This window comes from Dendrobates tinctorius, unplaced genomic scaffold (assembly GCF_039654945.1).
Source record: "Dendrobates tinctorius isolate UK_male_01 unplaced genomic scaffold, ASM3965494v1 ptg000047l, whole genome shotgun sequence".
Taxonomy (NCBI): domain Eukaryota; kingdom Metazoa; phylum Chordata; class Amphibia; order Anura; family Dendrobatidae; genus Dendrobates; species Dendrobates tinctorius.
In genome coordinates, this window is record NW_027361715.1 from 9568709 (window position 1) to 9586123 (window position 17415).

At 34.9% G+C, this 17415-nt stretch overlaps 9 non-coding genes across 9 annotated transcripts; all 9 read right to left on the bottom strand.

Moving 5' to 3' along the window:
* Positions 1-1187: 1187 nt before the first annotated feature.
* TRNAQ-CUG (transfer RNA glutamine (anticodon CUG)) lies at positions 1188-1259 on the bottom strand. Its single transcript has one exon. It is a non-coding gene; the product is annotated as a tRNA-Gln (tRNA).
* A 1524-nt stretch (positions 1260-2783) lies between these two features.
* TRNAQ-CUG (transfer RNA glutamine (anticodon CUG)) lies at positions 2784-2855 on the bottom strand. Its single transcript has one exon. It is a non-coding gene; the product is annotated as a tRNA-Gln (tRNA).
* Positions 2856-5911: 3056 nt separating this feature from the next.
* Positions 5912-5983, bottom strand: TRNAQ-CUG (transfer RNA glutamine (anticodon CUG)). The gene has a single exon. It is a non-coding gene; the product is annotated as a tRNA-Gln (tRNA).
* A 3060-nt stretch (positions 5984-9043) lies between these two features.
* Positions 9044-9115, bottom strand: TRNAQ-CUG (transfer RNA glutamine (anticodon CUG)). The gene has a single exon. It is a non-coding gene; the product is annotated as a tRNA-Gln (tRNA).
* Positions 9116-10640: 1525 nt separating this feature from the next.
* On the bottom strand, positions 10641-10712 carry TRNAQ-CUG (transfer RNA glutamine (anticodon CUG)). The gene has a single exon. It is a non-coding gene; the product is annotated as a tRNA-Gln (tRNA).
* Positions 10713-12228: 1516 nt separating this feature from the next.
* Positions 12229-12300, bottom strand: TRNAQ-CUG (transfer RNA glutamine (anticodon CUG)). The gene has a single exon. It is a non-coding gene; the product is annotated as a tRNA-Gln (tRNA).
* A 1515-nt stretch (positions 12301-13815) lies between these two features.
* TRNAQ-CUG (transfer RNA glutamine (anticodon CUG)) lies at positions 13816-13887 on the bottom strand. The gene has a single exon. It is a non-coding gene; the product is annotated as a tRNA-Gln (tRNA).
* A 1520-nt stretch (positions 13888-15407) lies between these two features.
* On the bottom strand, positions 15408-15479 carry TRNAQ-CUG (transfer RNA glutamine (anticodon CUG)). The gene has a single exon. It is a non-coding gene; the product is annotated as a tRNA-Gln (tRNA).
* A 1524-nt stretch (positions 15480-17003) lies between these two features.
* TRNAQ-CUG (transfer RNA glutamine (anticodon CUG)) lies at positions 17004-17075 on the bottom strand. Its single transcript has one exon. It is a non-coding gene; the product is annotated as a tRNA-Gln (tRNA).
* Positions 17076-17415: the final 340 nt, after the last annotated feature.

Here is a 17415-nt window from a genome sequence, read left to right on the forward strand (position 1 = left end):
TCCACCCCAGAGATAATATAAGTAGAATCGGTGCAAAGCAAAGCACATGTTCCAATCTATCAACCATACCTGACATTTGTGGCAACTAGATGAGAGATGGAGAAGCACCTCTTACCTGATCGTACGAGGTCTCATCTTTTGATTAGCAGTGTGATTCACATGTGATGATGGGCCAGGCCAGTTAATCAAAATAAGATCTTTAGATGCCCGCAGGTTGGTTCTCCAAATCCAGTCCAGAGATATGAAACAACTTTTTGGGGGATAAACTAAGGAAGGTGTGCATTGATCTACTCAGATAATCATCAAAAAACCTACTTGGAAATTGACATAGTTGGCAATGATTGAATGCGCAGGGAGATCCCAATGGATTTCAAGTCCATCGCTTTAACAACTCAGCCACAACTTCTGAGATACCTTCAAAATTTCAGGCCTCACTAAAATTTAAAAATCTGATGTGAAGTCATCTTAACTTGAAACCTTGTACCGCTCAAGCCTTTCAACAGTTTAAAAGGCAGATTTAGTGTGAGTTGGCTCTGAAAACTTACTAAAGAATACACCAAAAAAGCTCAAAAGAAGAAAAATATTCATTTCTATGTAAACATAAAATAAAATTAGTCTTCGTATTTTCAGTCGTTTTGAGCATCTTTTAACTGCATAGTTTCCAAAACGGTAAAGTGACTATGTCAATTTCCATTTGATTTTTTTGCTTCGAATACCTTCCGTAATAAAATTCAAGTCAACTAGAAGCTTAGAAAGACACTTTAAAGTCTCTTAGTGACTTCTAGTTCCTTTTGTCACCTACAAAAAAGCCACAAGAACATACTCAACTGATGGACTAAACAATTGTTTTTAAATTGCCAAAAAATTCCTCAATAAAACATTATAGATAATTTTGGAAAAAACAAGAGAAAAGAAAATTCAGGAAAATAAGCTGGCGTTTCCTAAAGCCATTTTGATTTGAAATCATCATCAGATTTTCCCACCAGAATTAAAAATCATGGGAACATTTCCACAAGTCATAGAATATTGTTGCTTGGTGTAACATACAAGATAAGAATTTTGTTTCCTTTAGTCAATTTTATAGGATTCCATGGATTCTTGCACCATTCAAATCAAGTTTCAAGTTTTTAAGTTTCATTCTAAAAGTTGAACATAGTAGAAATTATAATGCTAAAGATGAAACTTACAGGTTCCACTGAAATTTGAACTCAGATCACTGGATTCAGAGTCCAGAGTGCTAACCATTACACCATGGAGCCACACATGTAGCTGACTACTCTAGATTTTCTTGTGGTGAAAATGGAGAAGGGAACACATTAAGGAAATCATGCATGATGGTGAAACTGGCTTTAAAGTGCAGTACAAATCTACATTTAATACACCATCATAAATTAATATCTCCTCCACTTTTAATCTACAAGTGTGCCTAGAATTCCACAGTATCACAATCAGGACAGTTTTAAAATTGTTTATGAAAACTGTGCCAGCTCTGTTACCAGGAAAAAGGAGAGGAAAATAATTGCAAAACTTAAACTGCTAGAAAGCTGCTCATCCAGAAGTTGCTAAAGATTTTTCACTGTGTGGTAAAAGATTCCACCCCAGAGATAATATAAGTAGAATCGGTGCAAAGCACATGTTCCAATCTATCAACCATACCTGACATTTGTGGCAACTAGATGAGAGATGGAGAAGCACCTCTTACCTGATCGTACGAGGTCTCATCTTTTGATTAGCAGTGTGATTCACATGTGATGATGGGCCAGGCCAGTTAATCAAAATAAGATCTTTAGATGCCCGCAGGTTGGTTCTCCAAATCCAGTCCAGAGATATGAAACAACTTTTTGGGGGATAAACTAAGGAAGGTGTGCATTGATCTACTCAGATAATCATCAAAAAACCTACTTGGAAATTGACATAGTTGGCAATGATTGAATGCGCAGGGAGATCCCAATGGATTTCAAGTCCATCGCTTTAACAACTCAGCCACAACTTCTGAGATACCTTCAAAATTTCAGGCCTCACTAAAATTTAAAAATCTGATGTGAAGTCATCTTAACTTGAAACCTTGTACCGCTCAAGCCTTTCAACAGTTTAAAAGGCAGATTTAGTGTGAGTTGGCTCTGAAAACTTACTAAAGAATACACCAAAAAAGCTCAAAAGAAGAAAAATATTCATTTCTATGTAAACATAAAATAAAATTAGTCTTCGTATTTTCAGTCGTTTTGAGCATCTTTTAACTGCATAAAGTTTCCAAAACGGTAAAGTGACTATGTCAATTTCCATTTGATTTTTTTGCTTCGAATACCTTCCGTAATAAAATTCAAGTCAACTAGAAGCTTAGAAAGACACTTTAAAGTCTCTTAGTGACTTCTAGTTCCTTTTGTCACCTACAAAAAAGCCACAAGAACATACTCAACTGATGGACTAAACAATTGTTTTTAAATTGCCAAAAAATTCCTCAATAAAACATTATAGATAATTTTGGAAAAAACAAGAGAAAAGAAAATTCAGGAAAATAAGCTGGCGTTTCCTAAAGCCATTTTGATTTGAAATCATCATCAGATTTTCCCACCAGAATTAAAAATCATGGGGACATTTCCACAAGTCATAGAATATTGTTGCTTGGTGTAACATACAAGATAAGAATTTTGTTTCCTTTAGTCAATTTTATAGGATTCCATGGATTCTTGCACCATTCAAATCAAGTTTCAAGTTTTTAAGTTTCAAGTTTCATTCTAAAAGTTGAACATAGTAGAAATTATAATGCTAAAGATGAAACTTACAGGTTCCACTGAGATTTGAACTCAAATCGCTGGATTCAGAGTCCAGAGTGCTAACCATTACACCATGGAACCACACATGTAGCTTACTACTCTAGATTTTCTTGTGGTGAAAATGGAGAAGGGAACACATTAAGGAAATCATGCATGATGGTGAAACTGGCTTTAATGCTGCAGTACAAATCTACATTTAATACACCATCATAAATTAATATCTCCTCCACTTTTAATCTACAAGTGTGCCTAGAATTCCACAGTATCACAATCAGGACAGTTTTAAAATTGTTTATGAAAACTGTGCCAGCTCTGTTACCAGGAAAAAGGAGAGGAAAATAATTGCAAAACTTAAACTGCTAGAAAGCTGCTCATCCAGAAGTTGCTAAAGATTTTTCACTGTGTGGTAAAAGATTCCACCCCAGAGATAATATAAGTAGAATCGGTGCAAAGCACATGTTCCAATCTATCAACCATACCTGACATTTGTGGCAACTAGATGAGAGATGGAGAAGCACCTCTTACCTGATTGTACGAGGTCTCATCTTTTGATTAGCAGTGTGATTCACATGTGATGATGGGCCAGGCCAGTTAATCAAAATAAGATCTTTAGATGCCCGCAGGTTGGTTCTCCAAATCCAGTCCAGAGATATGAAACAACTTTTTGGGGGATAAACTAAGGAAGGTGTGCATTGATCTACTCAGATAATCATCAAAAAACCTACTTGGAAATTGACATAGTTGGCAATGATTGAATGCGCAGGGAGATCCCAATGGATTTCAAGTCCATCGCTTTAACAACTCAGCCACAACTTCTGAGATACCTTCAAAATTTCAGGCCTCACTAAAATTTAAAAATCTGATGTGAAGTCATCTTAACTTGAAACCTTGTACTGCTCAAGCCTTTCAACAGTTTAAAAGGCAGATTTAGTGTGAGTTGGCTCTGAAAACTTACTAAAGAAAACACCAAAAAAGCTCAAAAGAAGAAAAATATTCATTTCTATGTAAACATAAAATAAAATTAGTCTTCGTATTTTCAGTCGTTTTGAGCATCTTTTAACTGCATAAAGTTTCCAAAACGGTAAAGTGACTATGTCAATTTCCATTTGATTTTTTTGCTTCGAATACCTTCCGTAATAAAATTCAAGTCAACTAGAAGCTTAGAAAGACACTTTAAAGTCTCTTAGTGACTTCTAGTTCCTTTTGTCACCTACAAAAAAGCCACAAGAACATACTCAACTGATGGACTAAACAATTGTTTTTAAATTGCCAAAAAATTCCTCAATAAAACATTATAGATAATTTTGGAAAAAACAAGAGAAAAGAAAATTCAGGAAAATAAGCTGGCGTTTCCTAAAGCCATTTTGATTTGAAATCATCATCAGATTTTCCCACCAGAATTAAAAATCATGGGAACATTTCCACAAGTCATAGAATATTGTTGCTTGGTGTAACATACAAGATAAGAATTTTGTTTCCTTTAGTCAATTTTATAGGATTCCATGGATTCTTGCACCATTCAAATCAAGTTTCAAGTTTTTAAGTTTCAAGTTTCATTCTAAAAGTTGAACATAGTAGAAATTATAATGCTAATTATAGCTAACCACACATGTGTGGTATGCTAATTAGAGCTTACTACTCTAGATTTTCTTGTGGTGAAAATGGAGAAGGGAACACATTAAGGAAATCATGCATGATGGTGAAACTGGCTTTAATGCTGCAGTACAAATCTACATTTAATACACCATCATAAATTAATATCTCCTCCACTTTTAATCTACAAGTGTGCCTAGAATTCCACAGTATCACAATCAGGACAGTTTTAAAATTGTTTATGAAAACTGTGCCAGCTCTGTTACCAGGAAAAAGGAGAGGAAAATAATTGCAAAACTTAAACTGCTAGAAAGCTGCTCATCCAGAAGTTGCTAAAGATTTTTCACTGTGTGGTAAAAGATTCCACCCCAGAGATAATATAAGTAGAATCGGTGCAAAGCACATGTTCCAATCTATCAACCATACCTGACATTTGTGGCAACTAGATGAGAGATGGAGAAGCACCTCTTACCTGATCGTACAAGGTCTCATCTTTTGATTAGCAGTGTGATTCACATGTGATGATGGGCCAGGCCAGTTAATCAAAATAAGATCTTTAGATGCCCGCAGGTTGGTTCTCCAAATCCAGTCCAGAGATATGAAACAACTTTTTGGGGGATAAACTAAGGAAGGTGTGCATTGATCTACTCAGATAATCATCAAAAAACCTACTTGGAAATTGACATAGTTGGCAATGATTGAATGCGCAGGGAGATCCCAATGGATTTCAAGTCCATCGCTTTAACAACTCAGCCACAACTTCTGAGATACCTTCAAAATTTCAGGCCTCACTAAAATTTAAAAATCTGATGTGAAGTCATCTTAACTTGAAACCTTGTACCGCTCAAGCCTTTCAACAGTTTAAAAGGCAGATTTAGTGTGAGTTGGCTCTGAAAACTTACTAAAGAATACACCAAAAAAGCTCAAAAGAAGAAAAATATTCATTTCTATGTAAACATAAAATAAAATTAGTCTTCGTATTTTCAGTCGTTTTGAGCATCTTTTAACTGCATAGTTTCCAAAACCGTAAAGTGACTATGTCAATTTCCATTTGATTTTTTTGCTTCGAATACCTTCCATAATAAAATTCAAGTCAACTAGAAGCTTAGAAAGACACTTTAAAGTCTCTTAGTGACTTCTAGTTCCTTTTGTCACCTACAAAAAAGCCACAAGAACATACTCAACTGATGGACTAAACAATTGTTTTTAAATTGCCAAAAAATTCCTCAATAAAACATTATAGATAATTTTGGAAAAAACAAGAGAAAAGAAAATTCAGGAAAATAAGCTGGCGTTTCCTAAAGCCATTTTGATTTGAAATCATCATCAGATTTTCCCACCAGAATTAAAAATCATGGGAACATTTCCACAAGTCATAGAATATTGTTGCTTGGTGTAACATACAAGATAAGAATTTTGTTTCCTTTAGTCAATTTTATAGGATTCCATGGATTCTTGCACCATTCAAATCAAGTTTCAAGTTTTTAAGTTTCATTCTAAAAGTTGAACATAGTAGAAATTATAATGCTAAAGATGAAACTTACAGGTTCCACTGAAATTTGAACTCAGATCACTGGATTCAGAGTCCAGAGTGCTAACCATTACACCATGGAGCCACACATGTAGCTGACTACTCTAGATTTTCTTGTGGTGAAAATGGAGAAGGGAACACATTAAGGAAATCATGCATGATGGTGAAACTGGCTTTAAAGTGCAGTACAAATCTACATTTAATACACCATCATAAATTAATATCTCCTCCACTTTTAATCTACAAGTGTGCCTAGAATTCCACAGTATCACAATCAGGACAGTTTTAAAATTGTTTATGAAAACTGTGCCAGCTCTGTTACCAGGAAAAAGGAGAGGAAAATAATTGCAAAACTTAAACTGCTAGAAAGCTGCTCATCCAGAAGTTGCTAAAGATTTTTCACTGTGTGGTAAAAGATTCCACCCCAGAGATAATATAAGTAGAATCGGTGCAAAGCAAAGCACATGTTCCAATCTATCAACCATACCTGACATTTGTGGCAACTAGATGAGAGATGGAGAAGCACCTCTTACCTGATCGTACGAGGTCTCATCTTTTGATTAGCAGTGTGATTCACATGTGATGATGGGCCAGGCCAGTTAATCAAAATAAGATCTTTAGATGCCCGCAGGTTGGTTCTCCAAATCCAGTCCAGAGATATGAAACAACTTTTTGGGGGATAAACTAAGGAAGGTGTGCATTGATCTACTCAGATAATCATCAAAAAACCTACTTGGAAATTGACATAGTTGGCAATGATTGAATGCGCAGGGAGATCCCAATGGATTTCAAGTCCATCGCTTTAACAACTCAGCCACAACTTCTGAGATACCTTCAAAATTTCAGGCCTCACTAAAATTTAAAAATCTGATGTGAAGTCATCTTAACTTGAAACCTTGTACTGCTCAAGCCTTTCAACAGTTTAAAAGGCAGATTTAGTGTGAGTTGGCTCTGAAAACTTACTAAAGAATACACCAAAAAAGCTCAAAAGAAGAAAAATATTCATTTCTATGTAAACATAAAATAAAATTAGTCTTCGTATTTTCAGTCGTTTTGAGCATCTTTTAACTGCATAAAGTTTCCAAAACGGTAAAGTGACTATGTCAATTTCCATTTGATTTTTTTGCTTCGAATACCTTCCGTAATAAAATTCAAGTCAACTAGAAGCTTAGAAAGACACTTTAAAGTCTCTTAGTGACTTCTAGTTCCTTTTGTCACCTACAAAAAAGCCACAAGAACATACTCAACTGATGGACTAAACAATTGTTTTTAAATTGCCAAAAAATTCCTCAATAAAACATTATAGATAATTTTGGAAAAAACAAGAGAAAAGAAAATTCAGGAAAATAAGCTGGCGTTTCCTAAAGCCATTTTGATTTGAAATCATCATCAGATTTTCCCACCAGAATTAAAAATCATGGGAACATTTCCACAAGTCATAGAATATTGTTGCTTGGTGTAACATACAAGATAAGAATTTTGTTTCCTTTAGTCAATTTTATAGGATTCCATGGATTCTTGCACCATTCAAATCAAGTTTCAAGTTTTTAAGTTTCAAGTTTCATTCTAAAAGTTGAACATAGTAGAAATTATAATGCTAATTATAGCTAACCACACATGTGTGGTATGCTAATTAGAGCTTACTACTCTAGATTTTCTTGTGGTGAAAATGGAGAAGGGAACACATTAAGGAAATCATGCATGATGGTGAAACTGGCTTTAATGCTGCAGTACAAATCTACATTTAATACACCATCATAAATTAATATCTCCTCCACTTTTAATCTACAAGTGTGCCTAGAATTCCACAGTATCACAATCAGGACAGTTTTAAAATTGTTTATGAAAACTGTGCCAGCTCTGTTACCAGGAAAAAGGAGAGGAAAATAATTGCAAAACTTAAACTGCTAGAAAGCTGCTCATCCAGAAGTTGCTAAAGATTTTTCACTGTGTGGTAAAAGATTCCACCCCAGAGATAATATAAGTAGAATCGGTGCAAAGCACATGTTCCAATCTATCAACCATACCTGACATTTGTGGCAACTAGATGAGAGATGGAGAAGCACCTCTTACCTGATCGTACAAGGTCTCATCTTTTGATTAGCAGTGTGATTCACATGTGATGATGGGCCAGGCCAGTTAATCAAAATAAGATCTTTAGATGCCCGCAGGTTGGTTCTCCAAATCCAGTCCAGAGATATGAAACAACTTTTTGGGGGATAAACTAAGGAAGGTGTGCATTGATCTACTCAGATAATCATCAAAAAACCTACTTGGAAATTGACATAGTTGGCAATGATTGAATGCGCAGGGAGATCCCAATGGATTTCAAGTCCATCGCTTTAACAACTCAGCCACAACTTCTGAGATACCTTCAAAATTTCAGGCCTCACTAAAATTTAAAAATCTGATGTGAAGTCATCTTAACTTGAAACCTTGTACCGCTCAAGCCTTTCAACAGTTTAAAAGGCAGATTTAGTGTGAGTTGGCTCTGAAAACTTACTAAAGAATACACCAAAAAAGCTCAAAAGAAGAAAAATATTCATTTCTATGTAAACATAAAATAAAATTAGTCTTCGTATTTTCAGTCGTTTTGAGCATCTTTTAACTGCATAGTTTCCAAAACCGTAAAGTGACTATGTCAATTTCCATTTGATTTTTTTGCTTCGAATACCTTCCATAATAAAATTCAAGTCAACTAGAAGCTTAGAAAGACACTTTAAAGTCTCTTAGTGACTTCTAGTTCCTTTTGTCACCTACAAAAAAGCCACAAGAACATACTCAACTGATGGACTAAACAATTGTTTTTAAATTGCCAAAAAATTCCTCAATAAAACATTATAGATAATTTTGGAAAAAACAAGAGAAAAGAAAATTCAGGAAAATAAGCTGGCGTTTCCTAAAGCCATTTTGATTTGAAATCATCATCAGATTTTCCCACCAGAATTAAAAATCATGGGAACATTTCCACAAGTCATAGAATATTGTTGCTTGGTGTAACATACAAGATAAGAATTTTGTTTCCTTTAGTCAATTTTATAGGATTCCATGGATTCTTGCACCATTCAAATCAAGTTTCAAGTTTTTAAGTTTCATTCTAAAAGTTGAACATAGTAGAAATTATAATGCTAAAGATGAAACTTACAGGTTCCACTGAAATTTGAACTCAGATCACTGGATTCAGAGTCCAGAGTGCTAACCATTACACCATGGAGCCACACATGTAGCTGACTACTCTAGATTTTCTTGTGGTGAAAATGGAGAAGGGAACACATTAAGGAAATCATGCATGATGGTGAAACTGGCTTTAATGCTGCAGTACAAATCTACATTTAATACACCATCATAAATTAATATCTCCTCCACTTTTAATCTACAAGTGTGCCTAGAATTACACAGTATCACAATCAGGACAGTTTTAAAATTGTTTATGAAAACTGTGCCAGCTCTGTTACCAGGAAAAAGGAGAGGAAAATAATTGCAAAACTTAAACTGCTAGAAAGCTGCTCATCCAGAAGTTGCTAAAGATTTTTCACTGTGTGGTAAAAGATTCCACCCCAGAGATAATATAAGCAGAATCGGTGCAAAGCACATGTTCCAATCTATCAACCATACCTGACATTTGTGGCAACTAGATGAGAGATGGAGAAGCACCTCTTACCTGATCGTACGAGGTCTCATCTTTTGATTAGCAGTGTGATTCACATGTGATGATGGGCCAGGCCAGTTAATCAAAATAAGATCTTTAGATGCCCGCAGGTTGGTTCTCCAAATCCAGTCCAGAGATATGAAACAACTTTTTGGGGGATAAACTAAGGAAGGTGTGCATTGATCTACTCAGATAATCATCAAAAAACCTACTTGGAAATTGACATAGTTGGCAATGATTGAATGCGCAGGGAGATCCCAATGGATTTCAAATCCATCGCTTTAACAACTCAGCCACAACTTCTGAGATACCTTCAAAATTTCAGGCCTCACTAAAATTTAAAAATCTGATGTGAAGTCATCTTAACTTGAAACCTTGTACCGCTCAAGCCTTTCAACAGTTTAAAAGGCAGATTTAGTGTGAGGTGGCTCTGAAAACTTACTAAAGAATACACCAAAAAAGCTCAAAAGAAGAAAAATATTCATTTCTATGTAAACATAAAATAAAATTAGTCTTCGTATTTTCAGTCGTTTTGAGTATCTTTTAACTGCATAAAGTTTCCAAAACGGTAAAGTGACTATGTCAATTTCCATTTGATTTTTTTGCTTCGAATACCTTCCGTAATAAAATTCAAGTCAACTAGAAGCTTAGAAAGACACTTTAAAGTCTCTTAGTGACTTCTAGTTCCTTTTGTCACCTACAAAAAAGCCACAAGAACATACTCAACTGATGGACTAAACAATTGTTTTTAAATTGCCAAAAAATTCCTCAATAAAACATTATAGATAATTTTGGAAAAAACAAGAGAAAAGAAAATTCAGGAAAATAAGCTGGCGTTTCCTAAAGCCATTTTGATTTGAAATCATCATCAGATTTTCCCACCAGAATTAAAAATCATGGGAACATTTCCACAAGTCATAGAATATTGTTGCTTGGTGTAACATACAAGATAAGAATTTTGTTTCCTTTAGTCAATTTTATAGGATTCCATGGATTCTTGCACCATTCAAATCAAGTTTCAAGTTTTTAAGTTTCAAGTTTCATTCTAAAAGTTGAACATAGTAGAAATTATAATGCTAAAGATGAAACTTACAGGTTCCACTGAGATTTGAACTCAGATCGCTGGATTCAGAGTCCAGAGTGCTAACCATTACACCATGGAACCACACATGTAGCTTACTACTCTAGATTTTCTTGTGGTGAAAATGGAGAAGGGAACACATTAAGGAAATCATGCATGATGGTGAAACTGGCTTTAATGCTGCAGTACAAATCTACATTTAATACACCATCATAAATTAATATCTCCTCCACTTTTAATCTACAAGTGTGCCTAGAATTCCACAGTATCACAATCAGGACAGTTTTAAAATTGTTTATGAAAACTGTGCCAGCTCTGTTACCAGGAAAAAGGAGAGGAAAATAATTGCAAAACTTAAACTGCTAGAAAGCTGCTCATCCAGAAGTTGCTAAAGATTTTTCACTGTGTGGTAAAAGATTCCACCCCAGAGATAATATAAGTAGAATCGGTGCAAAGCACATGTTCCAATCTATCAACCATACCTGACATTTGTGGCAACTAGATGAGAGATGGAGAAGCACCTCTTACCTGATCGTACAAGGTCTCATCTTTTGATTAGCAGTGTGATTCACATGTGATGATGGGCCAGGCCAGTTAATCAAAATAAGATCTTTAGATGCCCGCAGGTTGGTTCTCCAAATCCAGTCCAGAGATATGAAACAACTTTTTGGGGGATAAACTAAGGAAGGTGTGCATTGATCTACTCAGATAATCATCAAAAAACCTACTTGGAAATTGACATAGTTGGCAATGATTGAATGCGCAGGGAGATCCCAATGGATTTCAAGTCCATCGCTTTAACAACTCAGCCACAACTTCTGAGATACCTTCAAAATTTCAGGCCTCACTAAAATTTAAAAATCTGATGTGAAGTCATCTTAACTTGAAACCTTGTACCGCTCAAGCCTTTCAACAGTTTAAAAGGCAGATTTAGTGTGAGTTGGCTCTGAAAACTTACTAAAGAATACACCAAAAAAGCTCAAAAGAAGAAAAATATTCATTTCTATGTAAACATAAAATAAAATTAGTCTTCGTATTTTCAGTCGTTTTGAGCATCTTTTAACTGCATAGTTTCCAAAACCGTAAAGTGACTATGTCAATTTCCATTTGATTTTTTTGCTTCGAATACCTTCCATAATAAAATTCAAGTCAACTAGAAGCTTAGAAAGACACTTTAAAGTCTCTTAGTGACTTCTAGTTCCTTTTGTCACCTACAAAAAAGCCACAAGAACATACTCAACTGATGGACTAAACAATTGTTTTTAAATTGCCAAAAAATTCCTCAATAAAACATTATAGATAATTTTGGAAAAAACAAGAGAAAAGAAAATTCAGGAAAATAAGCTGGCGTTTCCTAAAGCCATTTTGATTTGAAATCATCATCAGATTTTCCCACCAGAATTAAAAATCATGGGAACATTTCCACAAGTCATAGAATATTGTTGCTTGGTGTAACATACAAGATAAGAATTTTGTTTCCTTTAGTCAATTTTATAGGATTCCATGGATTCTTGCACCATTCAAATCAAGTTTCAAGTTTTTAAGTTTCATTCTAAAAGTTGAACATAGTAGAAATTATAATGCTAAAGATGAAACTTACAGGTTCCACTGAAATTTGAACTCAGATCACTGGATTCAGAGTCCAGAGTGCTAACCATTACACCATGGAGCCACACATGTAGCTGACTACTCTAGATTTTCTTGTGGTGAAAATGGAGAAGGGAACACATTAAGGAAATCATGCATGATGGTGAAACTGGCTTTAAAGTGCAGTACAAATCTACATTTAATACACCATCATAAATTAATATCTCCTCCACTTTTAATCTACAAGTGTGCCTAGAATTCCACAGTATCACAATCAGGACAGTTTTAAAATTGTTTATGAAAACTGTGCCAGCTCTGTTACCAGGAAAAAGGAGAGGAAAATAATTGCAAAACTTAAACTGCTAGAAAGCTGCTCATCCAGAAGTTGCTAAAGATTTTTCACTGTGTGGTAAAAGATTCCACCCCAGAGATAATATAAGTAGAATCGGTGCAAAGCACATGTTCCAATCTATCAACCATACCTGACATTTGTGGCAACTAGATGAGAGATGGAGAAGCACCTCTTACCTGATCGTACAAGGTCTCATCTTTTGATTAGCAGTGTGATTCACATGTGATGATGGGCCAGGCCAGTTAATCAAAATAAGATCTTTAGATGCCCGCAGGTTGGTTCTCCAAATCCAGTCCAGAGATATGAAACAACTTTTTGGGGGATAAACTAAGGAAGGTGTGCATTGATCTACTCAGATAATCATCAAAAAACCTACTTGGAAATTGACATAGTTGGCAATGATTGAATGCGCAGGGAGATCCCAATGGATTTCAAGTCCATCGCTTTAACAACTCAGCCACAACTTCTGAGATACCTTCAAAATTTCAGGCCTCACTAAAATTTAAAAATCTGATGTGAAGTCATCTTAACTTGAAACCTTGTACCGCTCAAGCCTTTCAACAGTTTAAAAGGCAGATTTAGTGTGAGTTGGCTCTGAAAACTTACTAAAGAATACACCAAAAAAGCTCAAAAGAAGAAAAATATTCATTTCTATGTAAACATAAAATAAAATTAGTCTTCGTATTTTCAGTCGTTTTGAGCATCTTTTAACTGCATAGTTTCCAAAACCGTAAAGTGACTATGTCAATTTCCATTTGATTTTTTTGCTTCGAATACCTTCCATAATAAAATTCAAGTCAACTAGAAGCTTAGAAAGACACTTTAAAGTCTCTTAGTGACTTCTAGTTCCTTTTGTCACCTACAAAAAAGCCACAAGAACATACTCAACTGATGGACTAAACAATTGTTTTTAAATTGCCAAAAAATTCCTCAATAAAACATTATAGATAATTTTGGAAAAAACAAGAGAAAAGAAAATTCAGGAAAATAAGCTGGCGTTTCCTAAAGCCATTTTGATTTGAAATCATCATCAGATTTTCCCACCAGAATTAAAAATCATGGGAACATTTCCACAAGTCATAGAATATTGTTGCTTGGTGTAACATACAAGATAAGAATTTTGTTTCCTTTAGTCAATTTTATAGGATTCCATGGATTCTTGCACCATTCAAATCAAGTTTCAAGTTTTTAAGTTTCATTCTAAAAGTTGAACATAGTAGAAATTATAATGCTAAAGATGAAACTTACAGGTTCCACTGAAATTTGAACTCAGATCACTGGATTCAGAGTCCAGAGTGCTAACCATTACACCATGGAGCCACACATGTAGCTGACTACTCTAGATTTTCTTGTGGTGAAAATGGAGAAGGGAACACATTAAGGAAATCATGCATGATGGTGAAACTGGCTTTAAAGTGCAGTACAAATCTACATTTAATACACCATCATAAATTAATATCTCCTCCACTTTTAATCTACAAGTGTGCCTAGAATTCCACAGTATCACAATCAGGACAGTTTTAAAATTGTTTATGAAAACTGTGCCAGCTCTGTTACCAGGAAAAAGGAGAGGAAAATAATTGCAAAACTTAAACTGCTAGAAAGCTGCTCATCCAGAAGTTGCTAAAGATTTTTCACTGTGTGGTAAAAGATTCCACCCCAGAGATAATATAAGTAGAATCGGTGCAAAGCAAAGCACATGTTCCAATCTATCAACCATACCTGACATTTGTGGCAACTAGATGAGAGATGGAGAAGCACCTCTTACCTGATCGTACGAGGTCTCATCTTTTGATTAGCAGTGTGATTCACATGTGATGATGGGCCAGGCCAGTTAATCAAAATAAGATCTTTAGATGCCCGCAGGTTGGTTCTCCAAATCCAGTCCAGAGATATGAAACAACTTTTTGGGGGATAAACTAAGGAAGGTGTGCATTGATCTACTCAGATAATCATCAAAAAACCTACTTGGAAATTGACATAGTTGGCAATGATTGAATGCGCAGGGAGATCCCAATGGATTTCAAGTCCATCGCTTTAACAACTCAGCCACAACTTCTGAGATACCTTCAAAATTTCAGGCCTCACTAAAATTTAAAAATCTGATGTGAAGTCATCTTAACTTGAAACCTTGTACCGCTCAAGCCTTTCAACAGTTTAAAAGGCAGATTTAGTGTGAGTTGGCTCTGAAAACTTACTAAAGAATACACCAAAAAAGCTCAAAAGAAGAAAAATATTCATTTCTATGTAAACATAAAATAAAATTAGTCTTCGTATTTTCAGTCGTTTTGAGCATCTTTTAACTGCATAGTTTCCAAAACGGTAAAGTGACTATGTCAATTTCCATTTGATTTTTTTGCTTCGAATACCTTCCGTAATAAAATTCAAGTCAACTAGAAGCTTAGAAAGACACTTTAAAGTCTCTTAGTGACTTCTAGTTCCTTTTGTCACCTACAAAAAAGCCACAAGAACATACTCAACTGATGGACTAAACAATTGTTTTTAAATTGCCAAAAAATTCCTCAATAAAACATTATAGATAATTTTGGAAAAAACAAGAGAAAAGAAAATTCAGGAAAATAAGCTGGCGTTTCCTAAAGCCATTTTGATTTGAAATCATCATCAGATTTTCCCACCAGAATTAAAAATCATGGGAACATTTCCACAAGTCATAGAATATTGTTGCTTGGTGTAACATACAAGATAAGAATTTTGTTTCCTTTAGTCAATTTTATAGGATTCCATGGATTCTTGCACCATTCAAATCAAGTTTCAAGTTTTTAAGTTTCATTCTAAAAGTTGAACATAGTAGAAATTATAATGCTAAAGATGAAACTTACAGGTTCCACTGAAATTTGAACTCAGATCACTGGATTCAGAGTCCAGAGTGCTAACCATTACACCATGGAGCCACACATGTAGCTGACTACTCTAGATTTTCTTGTGGTGAAAATGGAGAAGGGAACACATTAAGGAAATCATGCATGATGGTGAAACTGGCTTTAAAGTGCAGTACAAATCTACATTTAATACACCATCATAAATTAATATCTCCTCCACTTTTAATCTACAAGTGTGCCTAGAATTCCACAGTATCACAATCAGGACAGTTTTAAAATTGTTTATGAAAACTGTGCCAGCTCTGTTACCAGGAAAAAGGAGAGGAAAATAATTGCAAAACTTAAACTGCTAGAAAGCTGCTCATCCAGAAGTTGCTAAAGATTTTTCACTGTGTGGTAAAAGATTCCACCCCAGAGATAATATAAGTAGAATCGGTGCAAAGCACATGTTCCAATCTATCAACCATACCTGACATTTGTGGCAACTAGATGAGAGATGGAGAAGCACCTCTTACCTGATCGTACGAGGTCTCATCTTTTGATTAGCAGTGTGATTCACATGTGATGATGGGCCAGGCCAGTTAATCAAAATAAGATCTTTAGATGCCCGCAGGTTGGTTCTCCAAATCCAGTCCAGAGATATGAAACAACTTTTTGGGGGATAAACTAAGGAAGGTGTGCATTGATCTACTCAGATAATCATCAAAAAACCTACTTGGAAATTGACATAGTTGGCAATGATTGAATGCGCAGGGAGATCCCAATGGATTTCAAGTCCATCGCTTTAACAACTCAGCCACAACTTCTGAGATACCTTCAAAATTTCAGGCCTCACTAAAATTTAAAAATCTGATGTGAAGTCATCTTAACTTGAAACCTTGTACCGCTCAAGCCTTTCAACAGTTTAAAAGGCAGATTTAGTGTGAGTTGGCTCTGAAAACTTACTAAAGAATACACCAAAAAAGCTCAAAAGAAGAAAAATATTCATTTCTATGTAAACATAAAATAAAATTAGTCTTCGTATTTTCAGTCGTTTTGAGCATCTTTTAACTGCATAAAGTTTCCAAAACGGTAAAGTGACTATGTCAATTTCCATTTGATTTTTTTGCTTCGAATACCTTCCGTAATAAAATTCAAGTCAACTAGAAGCTTAGAAAGACACTTTAAAGTCTCTTAGTGACTTCTAGTTCCTTTTGTCACCTACAAAAAAGCCACAAGAACATACTCAACTGATGGACTAAACAATTGTTTTTAAATTGCCAAAAAATTCCTCAATAAAACATTATAGATAATTTTGGAAAAAACAAGAGAAAAGAAAATTCAGGAAAATAAGCTGGCGTTTCCTAAAGCCATTTTGATTTGAAATCATCATCAGATTTTCCCACCAGAATTAAAAATCATGGGGACATTTCCACAAGTCATAGAATATTGTTGCTTGGTGTAACATACAAGATAAGAATTTTGTTTCCTTTAGTCAATTTTATAGGATTCCATGGATTCTTGCACCATTCAAATCAAGTTTCAAGTTTTTAAGTTTCAAGTTTCATTCTAAAAGTTGAACATAGTAGAAATTATAATGCTAAAGATGAAACTTACAGGTTCCACTGAGATTTGAACTCAAATCGCTGGATTCAGAGTCCAGAGTGCTAACCATTACACCATGGAACCACACATGTAGCTTACTACTCTAGATTTTCTTGTGGTGAAAATGGAGAAGGGAACACATTAAGGAAATCATGCATGATGGTGAAACTGGCTTTAATGCTGCAGTACAAATCTACATTTAATACACCATCATAAATTAATATCTCCTCCACTTTTAATCTACAAGTGTGCCTAGAATTCCACAGTATCACAATCAGGACAGTTTTAAAATTGTTTATGAAAACTGTGCCAGCTCTGTTACCAGGAAAAAGGAGAGGAAAATAATTGCAAAACTTAAACTGCTAGAAAGCTGCTCATCCAGAAGTTGCTAAAGATTTTTCACTGTGTGGTAAAAGATTCCACC